Genomic DNA, 14,035 nt, shown 5'->3' on the forward strand with positions numbered 1-14,035 from the left:
TGAAAATGGAGACGGGTGACATTTTAAAGAATTACTTTAATTATTTTGGCTATGCACAAAAATAATTGTGTTAAAATTACTGTTGGTATTTGCTCAGAGAATTAAAGTAGCCGGTGATGGCTCCATGTGTGATAACAAGCCTCCACTGCAATACAGTAAACACCCACAAGAGGGTAACGTTACGCTCTTGTCAATCCAAGGCTATAGTTATTTTTTTATTTTATTTAACCTTTATTTACCTAGGCAAGTCAGTTAAGAACAAATTCTTATTTATAATGGCGGCCTACCAAAAGGCAAAAGGCCTCAAGCGGGGACAGGGGCTGGGATTAAAAATAAAAATATTAAAAATAAATATAGGACAAAACACACATCACGACAAGATGAGGGTCAGGCGAGGGTCAGGTGATGAACGGAACAACTAAGTAAATGTCAACCTTCACATGTCATATTATGCTGTCCAGTGTCCACCGTGCCTCCGTCAGAGGGCTATTCCAGTGTCCACCGTGCCTCCGTCAGAGGGCTATTCCATCTCTCTCTCTCTCTCTCTCTGCACCCTGGTCACATTATGCTGTCCAGTGTCCACCGTGCCTCCGTCAGAGGGCTATTCCATCTCTCTCTCTCTCTCTCTGCACCCTGGTCACATTATGCTGTCCAGTGTCCACCGTGACTCCGTCAGAGGGCTATTCCATCTCTCTCTCTCTCTCTCTGCACCCTGGTCACATTATGCTGTCCAGTGTCCACCGTGACTCCGTCAGAGGGCTATTCCATCTCTCTCTCTCTCTCTCTCTCTCTCTCTCTCTGCACCCTGGTCACATTAAAATCTCCTGGGTCGATGATCGACCAAGGACTGGAAGATGGAATATCTTCTCACAGTCATGACGATGCTCTCTGAATAAGGCAATAGACAGATTGTAAAATAATGTTGTATAGCCAAATGCATTGCATTATCCCATGTATTCTTCACATGAGGCTACAAACAAAACATATAACTGCAAGCAGCAATGAACAGTGTTCACAGGATAACAGAAAGAACACAAGATCAGTTGGATAACAAAGCAAGCACATCATGTAGGAACTATCTTCCTTTATGTGAAAGCATTAACATGTTTTATTTTTCAATACCACAAGGATGACACAAGTGAAGTTTTGTGTAGTGCTGTACGCAGCATGTAATCCTTCTTAAAGTCATTACTTAATGTATTGAGGTTATATATGAATATTTATATATGCTGACTGTGCAAGCAGCAAGACTTACAATTTCACATTTTCCAGAATAAAATATACACTTTTCACAAAGTTCAGACCAATAATAGGGCTAGTATTATTATACAGATATACTAATAACAATAATTCACATCGTTTTTCTGCATAATTTAAATCTAACATTAATTTGCATGAGACAAAGTCCACTTGATCACTAGTTATTGCTCTAGTATCCTATAGTGCCACGTGTGCCAATGACATCTATAGTGCCACCAACTGGTCTGGTGCAGTGGGGGTTCATGAGAAGATTTTTATAGCATTTTTAGCATATTTCAGCATATTAGCATATGTGCTAAGTAAGTTAAGAGATGTTCCATGGGCCTACATTCTAAATTGGGTGTTATTTGGTCTTATGTTTCATGAGAATATGTTTTTTAAATGTTTTCCGAAATTTCCAAGATGGAGGAAAATCTATCCTGATGGACCTTATGGGTCCTTGAGGCAGATTGGTTCAGCATAAGGAAAGACAACTACATACAACGTTTCAAGTCTCTAGGTCAAACGGGCCTATAGATATGAGAGTTTAAGTGAGACTGCTTATAACAGCGCCACCTATAGGCCAATCGGTGCCATTCTTTTTGACCAAGTTACTCATGGCCTCTTGTTTCTGTGTGCCAAATTAGAAACAAGTTACCAATCCCTGCTTGAGTTATTTGACCATGTCAAGGGAAACAAATTATAAGAATACAGACAATAACAATATGCTTCAACCCCTAAAAACAGTGAGAAAAAAGGAAAACGTGAAGGTTTGACTCACTTTTGTATTCAGCCACTAATGTAGGGGCGGTAGTACTCCTTCTTAACTTGTTTCCAACTCTTCTCAGCCCCATGTTCTCTAACTCCAATTTCCGGATTTCCGACCGCATTTCTATGATTACCTGCGCGAGTTTCCGTTCGCTATCCATGGTGCTGAAACGACAGATTTATGTCCGCGCGGAAAGTGCCATTGGGACAGAATATCTCACCCTTAGCCACTTGCCTCACCTGACCTGGTAAATAGATATCATGCTCTCCTAAACTGTTTTCCTCTGTACATACACTATTTCAGTCACATGGTAGGCCTAGTTTTTCCTCCCCTCATCTCGGTTGTCAATGTGATTGTCGCGCGCGGACCCGGTTAGTGATCCATGTGGAGCAACGTTTTCTTCCTCTCACTTTTTTTAATGAACAAAATAAGCAATTACCCTCTCATCGCACCATTGATAACACAGCCACATGACGTAGGCCAACTAGTGTCATTTTCTTCTCTGAGACCCGATGCCACCCACTTTCTCTGCGACAGTTAAATATTTATCCGTTCTGTCAACGTAAAGCAGCAATAGGCAATCTAGTACGGGTCAGTGACACGTAGGACGACACTGCAACGTTGTGGTGATTTAATTAAATCACTTTCATTTTCTGTCTCTTGTTTACTGTCGTCTGCCATTCATCTGCATCTGTGTGCTCTCCATCCGTTCCAGTCACTAAAACTAATTTAAAAATAAAATAAAATAAAATGTTATTTGTCACATACACTGTTTAGCAGATGTTATTGCGGGTGTAAAGAAACGATTGTGCTTCTAGCTCCAACAGTGCAGTAATATCTAATAAGTAATATCTAACAATACACACAATCTAAAGTAAAGGAATGGAATTAAGAATAAATATAAATAGCTAGATCTACTTAGGTGATTCCTATACTAGAAAATGTGTATACTTTTATAGACTTTTGTAGACTATTTTCTTGCAGGCCTAGAAAGTCTCTATCAACTTTTGAAAGTTGTGAAAAATAGGGACCTTTACGTTAGACCTAGGCCAAAATGGATCCTTGAGAAGTCCAAAACATATTTTCCAGTTCCCACACTGCTATTCTGTCACGTTCTGACCATAGTTCTTTTGTATTTTCTTTGTTTTAGTATGGTCAGGGCGTGAGTTGGGTGGGTTATCTATGTTTTGTGTTTCTATGTTGGGTTTGTCGTTTGGCCTGATATGGTTCTCAATCAGAGGCAGGTGTTAGTCATTGTCTCTGATTGGGAACCATATTTAGGTAGCCTGTTTTTGTATTGTGGTTTGTGGGTGATTGTTCCTGTTCGTGTATTCCGTTGTTCTGTGTTCACTATTTCGGGACTGTAGCGTCTTCGGTTATTTTTGTCAGTTTATTGTTTTTGTTCGTTCTTGAAAGTATTCTAAATAAATATGAATACTCACCACGCTGCATCTTGGTCCGAACATTCTTACTCCTCAGACGAGGAGAACAAAGACTGCCGTTACATATCCTTATCTGCTGTTACATACACTGAGTGTACAAAATATTAGGAACAGCTGCTCTTTCCATGACATAGACTGACCAGGTGAATCCAGGTGAAAGCTATCATCCCCCTCACCTGTTTAATCCAATTCAACCAGTGTAGATGAAGGGGAGATTAGTTTAAGGTTAATTAAGTATTTTTAAGCCTTGAGACAATTGAAACATGGATTGTATATGTGTGCCATTCAGAGGGGGAATGGGCAATACAAAATATTTAACGGGGTGTGGTAGTAGGTGCCAGGCACACCGGTTTGAGTCTGTCAAGAACCTCAACGCTGCTGGGTTTTTCACACTCCACAGTTTCCCTTGTGTATCAAGAATGGTCCACCACCCAAAGGACATCCATCCAACTTGACACAACTGTGGTAAGCATTGGAGTCAAGATGGGCCAGCATCACTAATGCTACGCTATTCCCTATTGAGTGCACTACTTTTGACCAGGGCCCATACGTTTCTGGTCAAAAGTAGTGTACTAAATAGTGAATAGGGTGTGTGTACATAGTGGCATGTTTCAACACTGTGGCCCAGTGGTTCCCAATCAGGGGTACTAGGATCCCTGGGGGTACTTGTCCTAACCACAGGGGGTACTGGAGAATATTCAAAAGACCATAGGCCTACTTAGGGCCGGTTCCAGGAATAAGCCACATAAGCTTTTTATTTATCACATTTTTGGGGGAACTCAGTGGGGTCTCAACTTACTATTGTGAGTAAGAACAGTAGATTACACCAGGGGCAATTTAGAGATGTGGATGTGCATCAGCAGCTTTTCTCTTATGTCAGTCACTGACAGTCACTCAATTAGCAATGTCAGCTAAATGTTTTTAGATTGGTAGTTAGTCTAGCCAGCCCTGATGTCCAGGGGACCCCCATTGATTTTGTTAGTAACTCTCACTCAGAAATCTTTTTAACATGGCACAAGTCATTATAAAATGCTAGAATTGCAGGAAATTAGCTGTAAATGGGTCCCTCAAAACAAATCTTGCTTAGGGCCCCCAAAAGGCTAGAGTTGGCCCTGGGCCTACTGGTAAAATGCACATGAGGGGGTACTTCAGGGGTACTCCTGGCAGAGCAACATTCAGTTGGTTGTACAGTCATCGAAAAAGGTTTGGAACCATCGCTGTAGCCTGTACTCTGCGTTCCTCCCATTCCACAAAACAGTGTCTCAGCTGCTGCTTGCTTGCTGATAACAACCCTTACAGCAACTGACAGGTAGACTGACCTCATTGCTCTTTCTGTGTCATGGTGTTGAGTAAACACAGGAAGTTAACCTCTGAAGCATCTGTAGATAAAGGCTATATCGTTCTGCTAATACAGGACTAGTAAAGGCCCAATGCACTGCTTTTTTATTTATTTTTTATATAGATATATTTTTATTTCCTGACATTTTTCTTCTTCGAGTTTTTAGGGGGTTCTGCAGCACCCTCGACAGCCCTGCTTCCCGCGGTTCTGTACGTAATTTAAAATGTTGAGTCCTTATTTTAAAAACTGAAGTACCAAAATCAACCTACAGATGTCAGTGTCGTGTGCTATTCTTTGGCTGCAGGCCTAGCTGGCAATCTGAATCTGCTGTCATTCGTTGAGGAAGCATACAAATGTCGAACTCAGGACAGGTAAGAGACACATGAAAAGTATGTGCAAAGATTATAGAACAAACGTTTTCCCCTTTTATAAGTGGTATGTGCATTTGTAAGTTAACGTTAACGGTAAACGGCAGATGCACGTTGTGGTGAAGGCAGGACAAGTCACAGGTTTTTTCAGTAATGCTGATAGGTGCGCTGCTGCTGCCGTTGATTTATGCTACGTTGGCTCGACGTTATTCACGGTGCATGGGCACTGATGCAAAAAGCGCTGACATTAAGGAAGGTCAGGAACACAAACGCTGCTGACTACCGTATCCCTGTTTCATCATTTTAGCAAGTCACTTTTGTCTATGTGCCAACAGCACAATATTGGAGGAAATGTATCCCATAATGGTGTTGACCTTGAAACAGTTTATAGTCCACATTGGCTACTGAGAAAATATATCCAGAGATATATTCAGTGAAACAGGGATGAGATGTATTGTCAGCTTGTCCTCTGTTTAATGACCATGAGTTCTTCTCTGAGCCTGGCCTTCTGTGTTGTTCATTCTAGGGAGCTACTGTGAAAGTCAAACACACATCTTTGTTTACTTTCATTCACAGGGGTTGATACAGAGAATGCATGCATAGTTCTTATATAACTTAAATAGACCTAGTACATCAATAGCAGTGGCGGTCAATACGCCATTTACCCAGCTCAATGTAACAATGATAGGTTTAGGCTACTACATGATACTTGAATTTGCCCTATACCCATCATGAGGTTGCTACAACCTAACCTACAAACATATATACAGTTGAAGTCGGAAGTTTACATACACCTTAGCCAAATACATTTAAACGAAATTTTTTGGCCCATTCCTCCTTACAGAGCTGGTGTAACTGAGTCAGGTTTGTAGCCCTCCTTGCTCACACACGCTTTTTCAGTTCTGCCCACACATTTTCTATGGGATTGAGGTCAGGGCTTTGTGATGGCCACTCCAATACCTTGTCTTTGTTGTCCTTAAGCCATTTTGCCACAACTTTGGAAATATGCTTGGGGTCATTGCCCATTTGGAAGACCCATTTGCGACCAAGCTTTAACTTCCTGACTGATGTCTTGAGATGTTGCTTCAATATATCCACATCATTTTCCTCCCTCATGATGCCATCTATTTTGTGAAGTGCACCAGTCCCTCCTGCAGCAAAGCCCCTCCACAACATGATGCTGCCATTCCCGTGCTTCACGGTTGGGATGGTGTTCTTCGGCTTGCAAGCATCCCCCTTTACCCTCCAAACATAATGATGGTCATTATGGCCAAACAGTTCTATTTTTGTTTCATCAGACCAGAGGACATTTCTCCAAAAGTACGATCTTCGTCCCCATGTGCAGTTGCAAACCGTAGTCTGGCTTTTTTTATGGCGGTTTTGGAGCAATGGCTTCTTCCTTGCTGAGCGGCCTTTCAGGTTATGTCGATATAGGACTCGTTTTACTGTGGATATAGATACTTTTGTACCTGTTTCTTCCAGCATCTTCACAAGGTCCTTTGCTGTTGTTCTGGAATTGATTTGCACTTTTCGCACCAAAGTACGTTCATCTCTAAGAGACAGAACGTGTCTCCTTCCTGAGCGGTATGACGGCTGCGTGGTCCTATGGTGTTTATACTTGCGTACTATTTTTTGTGCAGATGAACGTGGTACCTTCAGGCATTTGGAAATTGGTCCCAAGGATGAACCAGACTTGTGGAGGTCTACAAATTTTTTTCTGAGGTCTTGGCTGATTTCTTTTGATATTCCCATGATGTCAAGCAAAGAGGCACTTGAAATACATCCACAGGTACACCTCCAATTGACTGAAATGATGTCAATTAGCCTATCGGAGCTTCTAAAGCCATGACATCATTTTATGGAATTTTCCAAGCTGTTTAAAGGCACAGTCAACTTAGTATATATGAACTTTTGACTCACTGGAATTGTGATACAGTGAATAATAAGTTAAATAATCTGTCTGCAAACAATTGTTGGAAAGATTACTTGTGCCATGCACAAAGTAGATGTCCTAACCGACTTGCCAAAACTATAGTTTGTTAACAAGAAATTTGATGACTCCAACCTAAGCATATGTAAACTTCCAACTTCAACTGTACGTAAAGTAGGGGTGCTGACCTGAAAAATCGGAATAAAAAAATACATAAAAATAATAATATATATATTTTTCGCACAAAAGTAATGCACTGGGACTTACTAGTACTAGTCCTGTATTAGTGGACCTATATAGCTGTATGTAGCACATGCAAAAAAAAGTTTTGTCTCTTTGTCCAGTATGAAGGAAGTTAGAAATAATTTTGTGAGTCATTGCTAATTAGCCTTTAGCACAATGCTATCCTGGATCTACGCGCTCTCCTCTTCTTACCATTTCCCTTCACTTGTGGAGTTCAGTGCACAACACAACAGCTGTCTGTGACCAGGCAAAACAACTCTCTAAGCCAAACCTTTATACCATAACCGCTAACCACTGCACAGCCTACATCGTTGTCACCATATTAACATTAAACTCAACAAACTAGAACTAATGCGTGTGCAATCATGCAGTACAGTATACAGCAAGCAGTTTAGCAGCTACACCATTGGTCCCCGGTGGCAATGAATGAATAAAAACGAAATCTTACCTTGTCTTGGAAGAGTTGCCGAGTTGGATAGCCTTAGCCAGCTAGCTAATATAAATAACATCTCTCACTGTTTGAGTCAGGTTTTTGAGTAGGCAAAATTAACTGTTTAGAAGCCTCTTGCACCTAGACTTGGCGCTCCGGTACCGCTTGCCGTGCGGTAGCAGAGAGAACCTGGAGGTCCTGGATGGCAGGAATCTTGGCCCCAGTGATGTACTGGGTCGTACGCTCTACCCTCTGTAGTGCCTTGCGGTCGGAGGCCAAGCAGTTGCCATACCAGGCAGTGATGCAACCCGTCAGGATGCTCTCGATGGTGCATCTGTAGAACCTTTTGAGGATCTCAGGACCCATGCCAAATATTTTCAGTTTCCTGAGGGGGAATAGGTTTTGTCGTGCCCTCTTCACGACTGTCTTGGTGTGCTTGGACCATGTTAGTTTGTTGGTGATGTGGACGCCAAGGAACTTAATGCTCTCAACCTGCTCCACTACAGCAAAACAGTATGTTTTAATCAGTTACTTGGTGACGTGAATATATTTACTATAGTTTTATCTAAAAAGGATACCTTTTTTACCGTTTCACTATTTTTATTATTCTGAAATTCACAGTAGGATGGTCCTCCTTCCTTCTCTGCGGAGCCTCCACTGATCAATAGAGTTGAGAACACCAACTATCAGTCACAGGATCATTTAAATTGATGCCTTCTATAGCAACGGGCCGGTCCATTACCATGCCTTCTATAGCAACGGGCCGGTCCATTACCATGCCTTCTATAGCAACGGGCCGGTCCATTACCATGCCTTCTATAGCAACGGGCCGGTCCATTACCATGCCTTCTATAGCAACGGGCCGGTCCATTACCATGCCTTCTATAGCAACGGGCCGCTCCATTACCATGCCTTCTATAGCAACGGGCCGATCCAATACCATGCCTTCTATAGCAACGGGCCGATCCAATACCATGCCTTCTATAGCAACGGGCCGGTCCATTACCATGCCTTCTATAGCAACGGGCCGGTCCATTACCATGCCTTCTATAGCAACGGGCCGGTCCATTACCATGCCTTCTGTAGCAACGGGCCGGTCCATTACCATGCCTTCTGTAGCAACGGGCCGGTCCATTACCATGCCTTCTGTAGCAACGGGCCGGTCCATTACCATGCCTTCTGTAGCAACGGGCCGATCCATTACCATGCCTTCTATAGCAACGGACCGATCCATTACCATGCCTTCTATAGCAACGGGCCGATCCATTACCATGCCTTCTATAGCAACGGACCGATCCATTACCATGCCTTCTATAGCAACGGACCGATCCATTACCATGCCTTCTATAGCAACGGACCGATCCATTACCATGCCTTCTATAGCAACGGGCCGATCCATTACCATGCCTTCTATAGCAACGGGTTGGGACTCAGAACAGAATAACATCAACAGAACAAAGTGACAGGCGTGGTTTGAGTCAGAGAAACATCACATTGGGGTCCAGAAAGTGGCACCTCCCGGTGTGTGAGTGGCCCAATGAAAGAGAGATGGAGGAGTAAGGCAACAAAGATATGTAGGACAAGCGACGGGTAGGAGCATTGGGCCAGTAACCGAAAGGTTGCTAGATCTAATCCTTGAGCCAATAAAGTAAAAATCTGTCATTCTTCTCTTGAGAAAAGCAGTTGACCCCCAACAACAACAACTGTTCTCCGGGTGCCGATCACATGGATGTGGATTAAGGAAGCCCTCTGATTCAGAGGGGTTGGCTTAAATCCGAAAGACAACTTTTCAGTTGAATGCATTCAGTTGTACAAATGACTAGGTATCCCCCTTTCCCCTTTATTATCCGATAACTGCCAAACGGCATTTCGGTGCACTGATCACACCAGTCACCATCCCTCCTCATGATCACTGATCACACCAGTCACCATCCCTCCTTATGATCACTGATCACACCAGTCACCATCCCTCCTCATGATCACTGATCACACCAGTCACCATCCCTCCTTATGATCACTGATCACACCAGTCACCATCCCTCCTCATGATCACTGATCACACCAGTCACCATCCCTCCTCATGATCACTGATCACACCAGTCACCATCCCTCCTCCTGATCACTGATCACACCAGTCACCATCCCTCCTCATGATCACTGATCACACCAGTCACCATCCCTCCTCCTGATCACTGATCACACCAGTCACCATCCCTCCTCCTGATCACTGATCACACCAGTCACCATCCCTCCTCCTGATCACTGATCACACCAGTCACCATCCCTCCTCATGATCACTGATTACACCAGTCACCATCCCTCCTCCTGATCACTGATCACACCAGTCACCATCCCTCCTCATGATCACTGATCACACCAGTCACCATCCCTCCTCATGATCACTGATCACACCAGTCACCATCCCTCCTCATGATCACTGATTACACCAGTCACCATCCCTCCTCATGATCACTGATCACACCAGTCACCATCCCTCCTCATGATCACTGATCACACCAGTCACCATCCCTCCTCCTGATCACTGATCACACCAGTCACCATCCCTCCTCCTGATCACTCACACCAGTCACCATCCCTCCTCCCGATCACTCACAGGGTATTTCAGTGTGGCTGCTGTAGCTACAGGATCATGTGACATCATTGTCACGTGTGTACTGTAACGTAATGTTATGGCTGCATCAAGAATGCAATGACCCTAGTGCCTAGACCTTTAAACTTCATTCCTGGTAGGCCTGCAGGTTTTTGCTCCAACCCAACACTAATCAATCAGATTGAACTAATCAAATCGAACTAATCAGATTGAACTAATCAAGAGCTTTATGATTAGTTGATTTGAGGGATGTTAGTGTAATGTTGGAACAAAAGCCTGCACGCCCAATGGATCTCCAGGTTCAGTACTGAAGAACGTTGCGGCCTAGACTGTAGCCTAAAAATGGATTCACTTGGGAAACGTGCACAGGAAAAACAGTGGTCATTGCCACAACAGGTTAAGTATTGAGATGCCAGCGCCCTGAAATGATAAGCTGGGCTTTGGAAAGGCGTTATTACACATTAAGGGTCTTCATATACCTGTACACTTCACTAACTCTTATCTTTCAGCACCCAGACAACATCTTTAGCTAAATATTTCTCCAGCAATAAATATGTCTCCAGCAACTCAAGCTTTAACCCATGTGATGTTGTGAACTGATAGTAATTGTGGCCGTAACTTCTTGCCCCGTCAACAGTGACACCGTAGATCATTCTGATGAAAATGTCTTGGGGTGGAAATTCAATATCGATCGTAAAATCTAAAGATAGTTCCCAAAGGGTCGAGGGATCATTTCTCCGAACATTTGATACATAGAAGATCTGGCATATAAGGCAATTCTACTGCCATTGAAAACCATTAACTATAACTATAAAGCATTGTTGTCATGGTTTCAAGGCCTCATAAGCTGTTTTCTAATCGCCGCCAGTGTGTCACATCTGCTCCTGCCACGCCCTCTAGTGCTCATCCGGTGTCTCCTTGACCTGCCGCCACTCCCCCAGTGTCTCTCCCTTTCCCTCTCTCTCTCTGTGTGTGTGTGTGTGTGTGTGTGTGTGTGTGTGTGTGTGTGTGTGTGTGTGTGTGTGTGTGTGTGTGTGTGTGCGGAGACTGGTGTGCTGGAGTCAGCAGATCCCCACCAGCTGCAACCTGTTCCATAGTCAAGACCTCTACAAATACTCAGTCCTGCCACTTCCACACTGCCAGATCGTAATCTCTGCTCAGTCACTCCATGTTTCTAGCTGTTTGTTCCTGTTGTCCTGTTGTGCCTGTTTTCCCTTACCTGACGCTGTTTTCCTCTCCGCTACAGTTCTGCCCGCTCTGACTCTGGTCCCTGTCTCCAGTCCGACTTCTCGTCAGTCCTGATACTCTGTCCTGGATTACCCACTCTACACTCCCTTGGATTCCCCTCCGGACCTGCTTACCCTGTCCCCACACCTCTCGCTCCAGCCTCAGCCTCCGCATCTGGTTTCCAGCAACCCGCCCGAGCTTCCCCTGGCCTGCACTCAATCTTCCCCCTGTGTTTCAATAAATATCTTGGTTACCTCATCCCAGGCTCCTCGTCTGAGTCTGCTCTTGGGTTCACCTGTTCCGCTCCACGTGACACTGAATGTTTTGAAACCCTGAAAATGTATGTTTGCTCATCTTTATGCATTTGTGTTTTCAAATAATGACTTACAGTATAAGGCTATTATGCTAGCATGGACTTTAGTTTCTACTGCCAATGTTTTTCAGGCCTTTCCCCTACTTATCATCGCCTCTGCATCATAATGATGCAGTAATCATAGGCTATCTGTTTTTCTTGTCTCTCTCTTTCTCTCCTCTCTTCCTTCTCCTCCTCTTCTCTCTGTTGACTGGAGAAAGTGTTTGTTGACGTTTGGGCTCAGTAGAGGAGTCGTTTGTTATTTATGGCGCACGACGCAACGTGATTGGCTAAAGAGAGAGATATAATTATGCCTGGCGGGACTAGCCAGTCCGGGAAATGCAGTAGGTGCTGTGTGGAGTTCGCCGGTTGCTAGGCTACGGTGGTGGGTCCTGGGGTGTATGGAGTGAGTGTTTTTAGACCTAAAAGTGGTGCTGTGGCTGTTGCCTGGTCCCCCTTCCCTGGTTAGCTCCCCAGATAGCTCCATTCACCCCTGATCCCCTATCTATTATAGCTGTGGTGCTAGCTGTCGTCATGATGCATTGGAGGGATAGTTCAAGCCTGAATCTATTTTCATGGAATTATATGGTGCAGGTCTTTCCCATTTATTCTGGATTGAGGCCTGCAGATTTGTACTAATGGATTTAGGATTTACAGAAAAGATGGGCTTGGAATATGGACACAACTCCGGCTCAGCTTCCGGTTATTGGTTCATATTCCGTCACACTCAGAATTTAAACCGGCACCCTTCCGGTTGCTGGCCAGTCTATCTAACCTTCAGGCTACCAAGCTGCCACCTCAGTCTATCTAACCTTCAGGCTACCAAGCTGCCACCTCAGTCTATCTAACCTTCAGGCTACCAAGCTGCCACCTCAGTCTATCTAAACTTCAGGCTACCAAGCTGCCACCTCAGTCTATCTAACCTTCAGGCTACCAAGCTGCCACCTCAGTCTATCTAACCTTCAGGCTACCAAGCTGCCACCTCAGTCTATCTAACCTTCAGGCTACCAAGCTGCCACCTCAGTCTATCTAACCTTCAGGCTACCAAGCTGCCACCTCAGTCTATCTAAACTTCAGGCTACCAAGCTGCCACCTCAGTCTATCTAACCTTCAGGCTTACAAGCTGCCACCTCAGTTTATCTAACCTTCAGGCTACCAAGCTGCCACCTCAGTCTATCTAACCTTCAGGCTACCAAGCTGCCACCTCAAAACATTTTACAGACTTTGATTTTGGATTGAACTATCCAATTGAATCAGTTGTATTTTTGGGTGTTTAAATAACTATTACAATGCCATAGGGTTTTATAATGGATACGATTATAGATAGACATGACATTGAAACGTATCAGGATGCTCTGTCACTCCAACCTACCTGATAAGATATTGAATTCTATACTATCTATTCTATACTATCTATTCTATACTACCTATTCTGTTCCATCCTATACTATCTTTTATATCTATTCTATACTACCTATTCTATCTATTCTATACTATCTATTCTATCCTATACTACCTATTCTATCTATTCTATACTATCTATTCTATCCTATACTACCTATTCTATACTATCTATTCTATACTACCTATTCTATCTATTCTATACTATCTATTCTATTCTATCCTATACTATCTATTCTATCTATTCTATACTACCTATTCTATCTATTCTATACTACCTATTCTATCTATTCTATACTACCTATTCTATATATTCTATACTATCATTCTATTCTATTCTATCTATTCTTTCTATTCTATATGATCTATTCTATCATTCTATTCTATTCTATCTATTCTATACTATAATTCTATTCTATACTATAATTCTATTCTATACTATAATTCTATTCTATACTATAATTCTATTCTATACTATAATTCTATTCTATCTATTTTATACTATCTATTCTATTCTATACTATCATTCTATTCTATCTATTCTATGCTATCATTCTATCTATTCTAAACTATCTGTCACGACTTCTGCCGAAGTCATCCCCTCTCCTTGTTCAGGCGGCGTTCGGAGATCGACGTCACCGGCTTTCTAGCCATCGCCGCTCCATTTTTCGTATATCCATTTGT

Source organism: Salvelinus namaycush, chromosome 11 (genome assembly GCF_016432855.1).
Source record: "Salvelinus namaycush isolate Seneca chromosome 11, SaNama_1.0, whole genome shotgun sequence".
In the NCBI taxonomy this organism is placed as follows: domain Eukaryota; kingdom Metazoa; phylum Chordata; class Actinopteri; order Salmoniformes; family Salmonidae; genus Salvelinus; species Salvelinus namaycush.